At 41.4% G+C, this 11,487-nt stretch overlaps 1 long non-coding RNA gene across 1 annotated transcript; it reads right to left on the bottom strand.

The window, feature by feature from the left end:
• Window positions 1–360: 360 nt before the first annotated feature.
• Window positions 361–9,454, bottom strand: LOC144141522 (uncharacterized). The gene is made up of 3 exons (XR_013316628.1): window positions 9,376–9,454; window positions 4,377–4,540; window positions 361–463 (listed from the first exon to the last, which is right to left on the bottom strand). It is a non-coding gene; the product is annotated as an uncharacterized LOC144141522 (long non-coding RNA).
• Between the last annotated feature and the right edge of the window lie 2,033 nt (window positions 9,455–11,487).

Genomic DNA, 11,487 nt, shown 5'->3' with positions numbered 1-11,487 from the left:
TGTTATTGGTAAGATGGACGCGGCAATTTAAGCAACATCACTGCTTCGTTGAGCTGTTTGCACCGTGCAACCAGGTCCCCACACTCTACGAGGTCACAAAAACGTAGAAGACCATAAAATATTTAAAAAGTACAAGCCTACTCTACAGCTTGTTTCTAGTTGAAGCTTAGCACTCTAATATAATTATTCTGACCATCTAACCCAAAACCTGTACCGTTTCCGTGCGGCTTAGAGAAAAGACGCTATACAAAAAAGCAGTGCTTTCAGCTCTTCATAGCGCCTGTGCCGTTCATACGGGCCGTTCTTGTGACCTGAAAATATTTGTTGCTGGCAGGGAGAGTTAAGCTTTATCGTATTTATAAATGCTTACTACTTCCAAGTCTCCTTGCAACTGCCTCACGATGACCGAAGACTGGTGACGGCTGTCGTGGTACAAGTCCTTCTCCAGATCCCTGGAATTAAGCTGTGCATAAAAGGTAGTCATCATTCTGTACTCACTTTTCAAGAAAGGCAAAAGTGAAATAAACAAACAAAAAGGCTAAATGAGCAGTCACCAATACGCGCAATGCTCAAAATAAGCTTGAGGTAAAGCCTTGACAAGCATAATTGTGCATTTTTAAATCCATGTTGAGGTACGTTTACGAAAGGGAGAAGGTGCATTGCGTCTGCTATGGCATGCATATTCGTAAAGCTCATGTATTACAATTGGCAAGGTGTGTGTCGGTTCTACGTGTATGTCCTCGTCGCATGTATTTTGCGGCGCTACAGGAGGCATGGGGCAGCTGTCCCCAACCAGCGACACACACGTTCTTTTTTTGGGCCCCGAAACAACCTGAGAGAAAACGCGCGGAGTTTGTATAGTAGGTGGGGGATTTTCGAGTGTACTACGCCATGGTTATTATCGCCATGCTAATCGGTATTCGCCATACTAATCCCAGAATCGAGCCAAAACAATAGAATCGACCCTGGTTTCCTAACTTTCACTAGCACGTGGACTGGCGATAACTAGCGCGGTTTCGAAGCCTGATTCCTACTGAATAATATTATGTGCCGAGGATTGTGACCTATTAAATGCGTTGTCTTTGGTACTGTTTGCTAAGATTGACTCAGAAAATGTACACTAGTTGTGTGCTGCCTTCACGATAAGGTGTACGTTGTTTGTGTCCTTAGTAAACAGAACTCAGCAAAACCATTCAAAAGATGCGACAGCAACTCTCCCTAAATGAAGCATTTCTCAAAGTTTTTACGCATTAGTGTAGTTCCTCTTTATTCTACCGATTGACACTGAAACGCAACGCTTGGAAGGGCCGGAAATAGGGTTGTATCTGGGAGAAACTAACGTTGAAATGCGCTACCCAGCGAAAACACGATAATTTTAAGATTAAGAAGGGTTGTACAGCATCTTGATGTACCTTCAATGAAGATAAGCCAAAGGGCCCAAGCCAGCGAGGAAAGGCCACTGCTGGTATTATTAGTAGGCTAATGTTGTCGGCACTGGGAGTTTCATAATGCTACGTAGAGGTACTGAACTGCTGGCGACAGAAAAACTAGTCAAAGTACTCGCAGAAAAAGTAAAAATCTAATAGCGCTACGCAGACCCTTCCACATGTTTGATTTGTAATGTCACTGGGTAACGGTGTCAACCGTCCATGAAAACTATATGAAATGTTTCTTAAAACAGGTGTGGGGAGGGGTGGGGTGTAGTAGTTGTGAGGGGCATGGGACTGCCCTAGTTAACGACGACCTCCTCACCCCAGTAATGAACGTTTCATAGTGTGCAACGGCGGTGCTTACAATCGCTCACTGCAAAGTTCTAAAACAGTATGGACAAAGGCAGTCATATGCGTGGAATATAACTAAATCATGGCTAATTACTATATGATAAATGTAGGGTTTAACGCGCCGACGCAACGCAGGCGGTGAGGCTTGCTGTTGTGGAGGGATCCGGGTTAATTTTGGCCACCTGGGGATCTTCAACACGCACCGAAATCTCGAACACTCGCTCGTTTTTGCTTTTCTCCTCCATAAGAAAAGCGGCCGCCATGGCCGGGAATTGGCCCCACGTGCACGTGCTCAGCAGCACAACGCCTTAGCCACTGCCGCCTGCGCGGCGGTTGGATATTTACTCTGGATGGTTGCGGTTGCAGTTACATCGGCGGAAACGTGGCGTTTTTTAGTCGTCCTGTTTTTGTCTCCCCTCACCCATTTTAACTTCTCGCTCTGCTGTATTCGAGATGTCTGAAACTTCTCGCTTTGGCCGTGCACCTTTGAAAGGTTTGGCTGCTGTGAGGTGGGAATTATATGAGGGACAATGGTCATTGAATAATTCCCAGCATAGGTTATGAAGCTCTTTGAGCTCGCTTGTGCCACCGAGTGGCGGAATGTGGGAAGTTGCACGGCCTCTTTCTTAGATTGAGGAGTAATTTATTTGTTTTGATTGACAATACTCTGTGACCAGGAAAATCCGTTGTTCTAAATTTTCAATTCATATTTAAATTTTACGAGCCTACAAATTCCGCCATAGCAGGCAGGTTACGTTGTGGCGACAATTATTTGTGGAGAGTGTACGGCTCAAAAACTGCCTCCTGTTAGCCAAGCCATTTAATGTTATACACCTGCACTCAGTACGCGTTATTTAAGTACAGACAGCCACCAAATAATTCTTTAAGCCAATAGGTTTTATTCTAGTAACAAGAGGACGTGCCTCGTCATAAATTTCAGACAATTAGAATCCCATTTAAAAAGGAAGAGCTGTGCCTCAGGGGTTTTGTATAATGATATAGGGGCCAGTATTACTAGCGGATTTTGCTAGTTGATGGCTTCGCAAGAAGGTTTAGAGAATTTCCTTTATCATTGCCAACGGAGGATCAGTAATATGAAATTCCGCTCCAGCGATCAGCATCTTTTCCGATGAAATGGGTGCAACCCATGTGTTCAGAAAAAAAGCATCCTCCATTTTCTCTTAACGCTTTTTGCCCCATTAGTTTCACTGGTCTGACATTTTCAGGAAAGATAGAACGAGATAATTTCCTCTCTATGAACGTATTCCGTGGTTTTTTCTGTTTCCATCGCAAAGATGGTGCCGTGCATGCAACTACATCTTTCAATTTGAATGAGGGACACATCTCTCAGCACACATGGATTCACACCTGTGTCATATATATAGGGTCCATTTAACCGTGTGTATTCACAGCCAATATTCCTTTCTCACACGAAATTGACATGACGAATTGTCGCAATGCTTGACAAAATGATGTGCAGTGAAGAGTAGCATTGACATTCTATAGGGCAAAAGAGGATATTGTCATATGAGTTGTTCTAGGGCAGGAACGTTACTTGATCTGGTTGTCGCCAGTTGTGAGTCATGACGCTATGTTGAAGGAGCTTAGGGTGCGCTACACTTCACAAAATCAAGGAACACTCGTAGACTACAACTGAAAGCGATATCAATGATGTAATCTTTTCGAACCACTTTTGAAGTAGCGGAAAAGAATGGTTTAAAAATCGCGCCTTTCTACATAACTGGGGGGCGCTAAGCAGACGCGGTATGCCTGAACTAGTTTACAAGTATGGCAGACACTAGTCTGTCGCATGCTACCCATCGGTATACTAAGTATAGTGCTATAAAGTGAAACTTGTCAACGAACTTCTGTTATTTCGACCTAGGAGCAGAAATGTGTCTACAAAGAAACATTTTATAGCGCCTATATCAAATGAACTACAGCATGTAGGACGGCAGTATATTGCACCTGAAGATCAGGATGTATTGACCAAGTATTGACAACCACTTGTTTTGCTGTTTTACTTCTATTGTTTTTATTTTTTTTCATGAGTCTTGCCAGGAACGCCAGAACTGACACGAAATTGCAACTGACCTCCTGTATTACTCCTTACAACATGTATACCTTAGCTACGTTTCTCACGTTGTAAAAGAATGATTACAACCTTATTTACTGTTTTACGTTTGTTTTAGAGGTGATATGTACTCGCAATGTGTTCGTTGTACTGCATTTTTCTTATTTCTTGTTATGTAATCACCCACTCCCCTCTTCAATGCAATTGCCTTGAGGGTATTCCAAATAAATAAATAAATAAATAAAGTATATATACTGTCGTAGGTTCTAATGATAGTGGTAGCGATTCATAATCACATGATCGTTTAATATTCTAAACAATGTGTTCCGGTATAGTTTTAGAAGTCTGTGGACACCATTTGGTTGTTGGTATGATTATACATTTGTTTGAAGGCCAAGCTATAAACAACGCTGTTATATTTGTGAGATTTAACAAGTGTACCTATACTAACCAAAATACCCTATTTGCAAATTGTACAAGCAATTGGTGAAGAATCACCTGATAGGGTGTTGAAAACTTACGTATACTTCATCGGAGCCGTTCCTGCCTTCAATACGAAACAACAGCTGTGGAGCCAGTACGGAACTTTTTTGGAGATTAAGCTTAAGATTGTCGTGAATATGAAGCACCAAACTTCCATCTTCGGCTCGGCTTTCAATTAGTCTTGGGTAGACGAATAGAATCTCTGGAAAAAATTGGGTGCGCGGAAATGCAGTGATTATTTCTAGTTACAAAGATTGATATAGAATTTGCATACTGTCTTTTGGATCAATAAGCGAGGTTAAAACACTTGTAAATTATTTATCAGCTCTGTCATTATCTATGTTTCTGCCACCCTGCATGTCATGTGCTTCAAACAGCAGCAGCTAAAGCACAGCTGTTCGAGGGTAGTGCACCGGCGGAGGATTGAGTACACACACATATGTGTATATAAATACATATGTAAACTTAGGAAAATACAGGTGCCGTCCTCAGCAACTAAAACAAGGATTTGTGAACATGAAAAAATATATGTCTTATGTTGAGAACTTCATTGCATGTCATTGGATGAGGGTGCGCGACGTGGGCAATGTTTCGCGTTATTAGGGGCATCAAATCAGGGCATCAGGGGCATTAACCCTGAGCAAAAAATTGGCGTTGGGTTCTTGAAATAGCAAAGAACGTGGCAGAATTTCTCAGTTTTGTGAAAGGGTGGCAGCCGTTGGGATCATTCTAAAAGGGAGATGAGTGGTAAAACTAGCATAGTCCAATGCATCCATGTCTGCCAACCGGGATGAGGCTGTTATACTTTTTACGAGTACGCCAAGTATGCACTAAATGCGGTCGTCCTAGTTCGCTCGCTCGACCCAAGTATATAGAGAACCAAGGCGGCGTCCCGGGGTAACGCTGTTGTTCGCGGCGTACCCCAGAGGCTTCGAAAGCCAAGCGGTTTATATAGTCATAAGCGTTCGAAGCACTTGAAACGCTGGCACTTGTCCTACATCTTCCCGTTTTTCAGCGCAAAAAAATCTATAGGTACATTTGAGGAAACGTATACTTAATTAACCCGCAGTGCCCGCGTTCCTTTAGTTGAGGTTGGTTTTTACGATAGTCAACGCAAACTGTGTAAGTGCAATGCCGGCACTTGCGGGGAGAAAATCACAAAGAGAACAGAACCCCTGCTGGCGCAGTTTCAGGCAGGGGGCGGGAGAGCACTGCGAAGGCGGTAAGTTTAAACAGCGTGGGGTGGTAGCAGTAAGCGGATAATGGCGGTACAGTCCATTAAGGCGTATCACTGCTCTGTATTTCCGACAGCATTCACATTGAGTGGAACGGCTTTAATTTTTTTTTTCATCCGTTGTGGATAGATTACGCCGGTAGATCCCGTGGAATTGTTCTGAAAATTCCTCGAGAGTTCCAAGAAACTGAGGCATTACAAAATGAGAATACAATTTTTATATACCAAAAGGTTCATGTAAAATTCTTAGAATTTAGATTCAGGAACCCATCTTTTGTTCTGCTCAAGTTATTTAGAAAATTAATACCGAATAGCACAAGCGACACCATTTGCTTTGACCAAAACGAAGACAAAGCAGCTGTCAGAAAATCTGTCGCAGTTAGATTTGATTGATGCCGTAGACGACCGCAACGAAAATACAGAATATCATTATCAACTTTTATATTGCTATTAGTGATTATAAGAGGCCATTTACTAAGTTGCTACCATTACTGCTCTAGAACAATTTATAGATCAGAGAATAAAATTGCCTTAACAAGTAATGTTTGAATACACAGGCGAACCTCGCACGGTATACTCTCGAATAAAAAAAATAAAACGTGCCGTACCAGCGAAAATTTCTGAGAAGACGACACTATTTCTTCGAAATATTCACAAACTGCCAACACCTGATTGAATCACCCTAGTATCAAGGTTGCGTAAAATAAATACGCATTTGAAATTGAGCCATTTGAAATTTGTGGTGGGCATTGTCTGATTGAGTAAACAAAGTCACGACACAAAGAATATAAACCAGGAACCCAACATATAGTTTATCTGTGGTCTTAAATCAACTAAAAAACAATAAAGTGAACTAACACACACAGAAATACGCCTTCAAATACGTTTACGACTATGCATTCTGAAACATGGAGCACTAAGCTACATTGGTAGTTGTAACAGAGTTGTACAACCTATCTCTACCTCGGTTGATGCCATTTGGCTCAAAGAGCCAACCTTACTTAGTACCTTGCAAAGAACCTTAGTCATAAAAACAAAACATAAAAAATTCTCGGGGATGCTTAATGAATAATAAAACAGCGTTGTTCATTGAAGGCCCAAATCAAGCGAAAGACATTCTTGCAAAAATGGAGCGAAAAATTAGTGGCTTGGCCGGTCATGTTCGAGTGTATGGAACATTTGGGGTGGGCAAAAAGGTGGCCTGGCAGGTCACGTATCCGCATGAAGGTGCAGTATTACTGTAATAAAATTCCTAGCAAATAACGGTAAACCAAGTGGAAGAAGACCGCCGAGTCGATTGAGAAATCTAATTGGAGAATTTATTGAAAAAGAGTAGAACGGAAACTTTTTCGATAGTTTGGGTGGGAAGTGTTTGGGAGACGCTTCCTTCACGCAGTGTAGGGAATCCGCCTAGTGGCTTAAACTATTGATTGATTGATTGATTGATTGATTGATTGATTGATTGATAATAAGGTTTGACGTACCGACGCTACACAGGCGATGAAAAGCGCCGTATTGGAGGGCTCCGGATTAATTGTGATCGTCCAATTATATTTAAGGTGCGGCGACGCTTCAATATTAATAACACATCATAATGTTTGTTGCTATGTTTGCTATTATCTTGTGTACGGCAACACAGAAGCTGTACAAATGATGGATATGGTTATTCTCTTCATTATTCGTATGCAATAGTGCTAGACAGCAGCGCAATATTTTTTTAACGTTTCCGCGCTCTCCAACCAAATGTAACTAGCCAGCTGGTAAGCCGTCGCTAGCCAAGTTATAAATTCTGCACATGTTTGTTGATAGGTTTGGCCCGAACTTTAACAATAAAACGGTCGTAAATAGCCGGGATTTAATCCATGCACTACAGATTCTAATCTGGGAATTAGTACCACTCAACCACTGCGGTTTTTCTGATGTCAAAGCTATGCTACTGCGTTCTGACCACGAGTTTTATTATCATTTCGAATTCCAGGATGTAGAGTATATGTCGTCACCACTTCAAAGCATTGCATGTGTGAATCCTAAAATATTAAAAATGCATCCCGTGCTCTTTTCTATATGTATTGATAACTCAAAATCCCCTTGTAAACACAATATGCCATAAATGCAGATGTTGTGCTTGCGTGTCAAGTTATCTTTTGGATAGGTGGGGCTGGGCACAGAAATTTCAGTGGAAGTTGTAGTTTTGAACTGACGAGATCCACAGGGTGTTTTTAAATTATTCTTTGAGGTCAAGAGAAACTGCTTGGGTAGTTCCTCAGTGTCGCTAGCATCCCATGAGACATATTCTGTATCTGGCTCCGACAGTTAGGTGAAAAATATCGCATTTTTGTTTTATGGCTCTTTTATATTTCTCGTGACAGTTCCTTTTCCCCAACAATCTACTGGATTTCAAACGCCTGTGTTTCCAAGTGCGCACAGAAAGCAGTGCCATTTTGACCCGTATCTTGATACTGGAAACCATTTCATTGAAATAAGTCCCACCGCGAGTGGCGTCTAGAGGGAAATCTTTGTAGATTTTCATACAAAGTCACTATACATTTTAGATTATGCTTGCAAAATGTCTTCGTTTCACAAGTAACCACCAGCCAATTCTGTAATTTATAGAGCCGCCACTAAAAACTAAAGGGGTGTTCATTCTAGTTTACTCCTAAAGTACCACGCTACAGTATTACAGTAATACCGTAATGCTCGTACAGTAATAGTGTACGTGTGTCACTGTATTACTGTATGTAATATTGCACGTAAAAATATATTACTGTAAAAATATATTACTGTAGTAAAAATATATGGACGTAAATATATTACGTCCATATATTTGTGTGGCAAACTAGAGTGGTTTGTCGCACATTCATAGTAGAACAATTATTGGTGTAAAAAAAATAAAACAAATGCTTGTACTGAAACGTTCTTAGCAGAATCGATCAAAAAATAAATATTAGAAGAAAATATATACGGTTTATTTTTTCTAGTGATTCTTAATAGAAGCATTGACAGAATCCATGACAGGTAATTTATTTAAGACTGTGTTTCCCAGCCAGGTTTAGCGACAAAATCTACTTCCTCAGGTTGCAGTTCACAAAGCTCGTGCATGGAGTTAAAGAAACTGCGTTTAAAATTGTGCGGAGATAATTGCACGGCGAGTTTTATTTAGTATCTGCTGATGGCATGTCCCTTATCTCTTGAAGCTGGCGGGGAGTTTGTTAATTTTTAATACTCGCTGAGCGATACTACAGAAATGGTTGCCCAACAAATTATTACATGTTGGGTGTTAAAGAATGCTGTCTTTTGGAGTACGGTCTGTTATCTGCAAACGCTAAATAACTTGATACTAAAGTTAAAGAATGGGCATAGGGGAAAAATTTCTCTCTATTGGGGATACGAGGTCTGCCTTAAATTGTAAAAGTTCGAACTACTTTACTGGACGTTTTACAGTATTTTGTCATACATCAGTCACTAGGTCAATATGCGACTAAGGCTACATATCTTGCATATGCTAGAAAGAACTTGTTTTCGATATATCAATTTTTATTCAGCTAAACACATTTAGCTTTGTGTTAATTTAGAATAACATCCCGATCGTGTAAATACATGTCCGGCGTTATATCACGTTACCGAGAACAGTATTTCGTCAAGTTCACAAGCTCGCACCGTTCACCAATCAACACCATCCTGAAATCATAAAACAGAGCGATAGTTTTAATTAATGAATGTTTGGGGAAGTAATTAGTCCTTTTTGCGGTTTCTAAACAACACTTCTAGACCCAGGTTGTTTCCCAAAAATATTTGTAACTCACCAGCTTGATAACGGTCTACGTAAGCCAAAAGTAACAAAAGTATTGTGCTAGTCTTCATTTCGTCTGTACCCAGAGATCGCATTTTAAATTCTGCGGTAATAAATACTGCTCAGATCTGTCTTATACAATAAACGAAGCTCCCACATTCACATGCGCTGCCACAGAGGAACAAGGCGACAAATGACGTCACTGCTACTTGAAATCAGTTGATGCTATGCTCTAGTTTTTATATCGTGTGGGCATTGCATGCACAGTGCTTCAAATGTCAGGAACCAGAAGTCCGCATAACGATGGAGCTTGGAAAATACCGGTGCTTTTACACTTTTTTCTCTCGGGTAGCAAAAATAGTGTATGGGCCGGCACCCTTTCTCTTCCTAGTTTCTATCTATATGGTCGGTGGCGTGAATAAAAATGTTGTTAGTGTGCAGCCGGGGCTGCTTTTGTAAGGATTAGATTGCCTTGATTGATGGTTTCGGGTTAGATGCTTAAATTTAATATAATTTGGCTGTGAAAAGTGCTGGCCCAAGTGTATAAGCCATAAAATTTTGTAGTATTTTTGCTTACTGAAAGTGCATTCAATATTCTCTCTGATTTGTATGTAAACAAGAATAATATTATTATCGTCAACGATGTCAAAGATACAGTTTTTGGTTTATAAAGTGACAAGCACTCAAAAGCAGAGCGACGAGAGTAAGCAGCAACTGAATTTTATTGAAAATAAAACTCCACAGAGATTCTTGATAATGGATACTTGTGTTTATTGTAGGGGATATTTCACACTACTGCTTGATAATGTGGAATCCGCTGCATTAACACACCCACTGACAAGTCAAAATATTACTACTCTTAAACAAATGGCTCCGAAGTAGGAATTTTTCACCGTGCTCTGCACCAGCAGTTTTAAATTGGATAAAGTTAGAAAAATAAATAACCGCAAAACAACCAACGCCACAATAAAGAACACTTGTATCCACTAACTTTTGTATTCAGTAGGCCAGTCCGTTGCTGGAAAAAACTGTTTGTACTATTTACTGCAAATCAACTTTCTAATGCAATCGCTGTGCTCGTGTTATTCCAGTTCTCTATTTTTTTAGCCAATACCGTAGACACCTATTTTTCTCCGAATCATTAGAAATTCACTTACAGAGAACCCTGTGCTGTAACAATGCCCACGTTCCAAAAGTTTGAAGGGTAATAACAAGGCAAATATCGGGAAAAGATCCCTTTTGTCTGTCATTGCAATGCAACAGCCCCCATTTTGCCCTGCCCGTTCCCTTTTAGGACGAAAGTTTTAAGTTCCTGAAACCGTTAAAAAAAGCGTCGGTGTTGTGGTTGTTCGTTTTAAATTCGCCATGGCTCAGCATAGCAAATTATTGAAAAAAACGCTTGTGTGGTCCGTTAAGATTCCAACCTGGGGGTCTACACTAGCACACCAATATGGTACAACTGTACTATCTAGTTTATTATTGACTATACTATCTGCGCACATTACAAACCGTAGCCTGAAGTAGACAAACATGATCTCACATGCCTGAACAGCCACGACAGCTTCGTAATTACAGGAATATTTAGCGGCTACCCACGTGCGGCTTTATTTGCGGCAGCATTGCATGGTGCATTCAATAAAAAGCCACCAGCTGGCTCCTTTGTTAGCCCAACCGCCCTGAGAATGACTGAGGTGAAAAAAAAATGGCGGACCAAACTGTTCACAGCATGGGGGAATGCTCAGCGACACTGCTTTCGTTTTATTGCGTTTGCCAGATTCGCGAAACAAAGCAGCCACAACTGAAGCGTAGTACAAACAGGTACACGAAGCGACTGCGTCTTGCTGGCCACGGTGTCCACGTTATTGCGGTGGCTGTGTCGCGTTTGACGCCGCGCTCCCCCTGCGTTGCCACTGCGGATGCAAACCACACTCTCCGTGTCGCGAGCGCTCTCATAAAGCGTAAACCGCACACGCCACACCCTCTCCCCACCTCTCTCGCACCTGGGCTGCTGCCGCACCCCGCCTTATCCCTGTATTCGAGGCTCTAGCGAAGCGACGAGTGCACGCAGTGTGCACGGCAGAGGCGGAACCGCAGGTCAGCATCAGCTGAGCACCACTGCGCTCCC

This window comes from Haemaphysalis longicornis, unplaced genomic scaffold, assembly GCF_048455015.1.
Source record: "Haemaphysalis longicornis isolate Haplotype H1 unplaced genomic scaffold, Haemaphysalis longicornis Haplotype H1 scaffold_6, whole genome shotgun sequence".
NCBI lineage: Eukaryota > Metazoa > Arthropoda > Arachnida > Ixodida > Ixodidae > Haemaphysalis > Haemaphysalis longicornis.
This window is presented reverse-complemented; position numbering and strand designations above follow the sequence as displayed.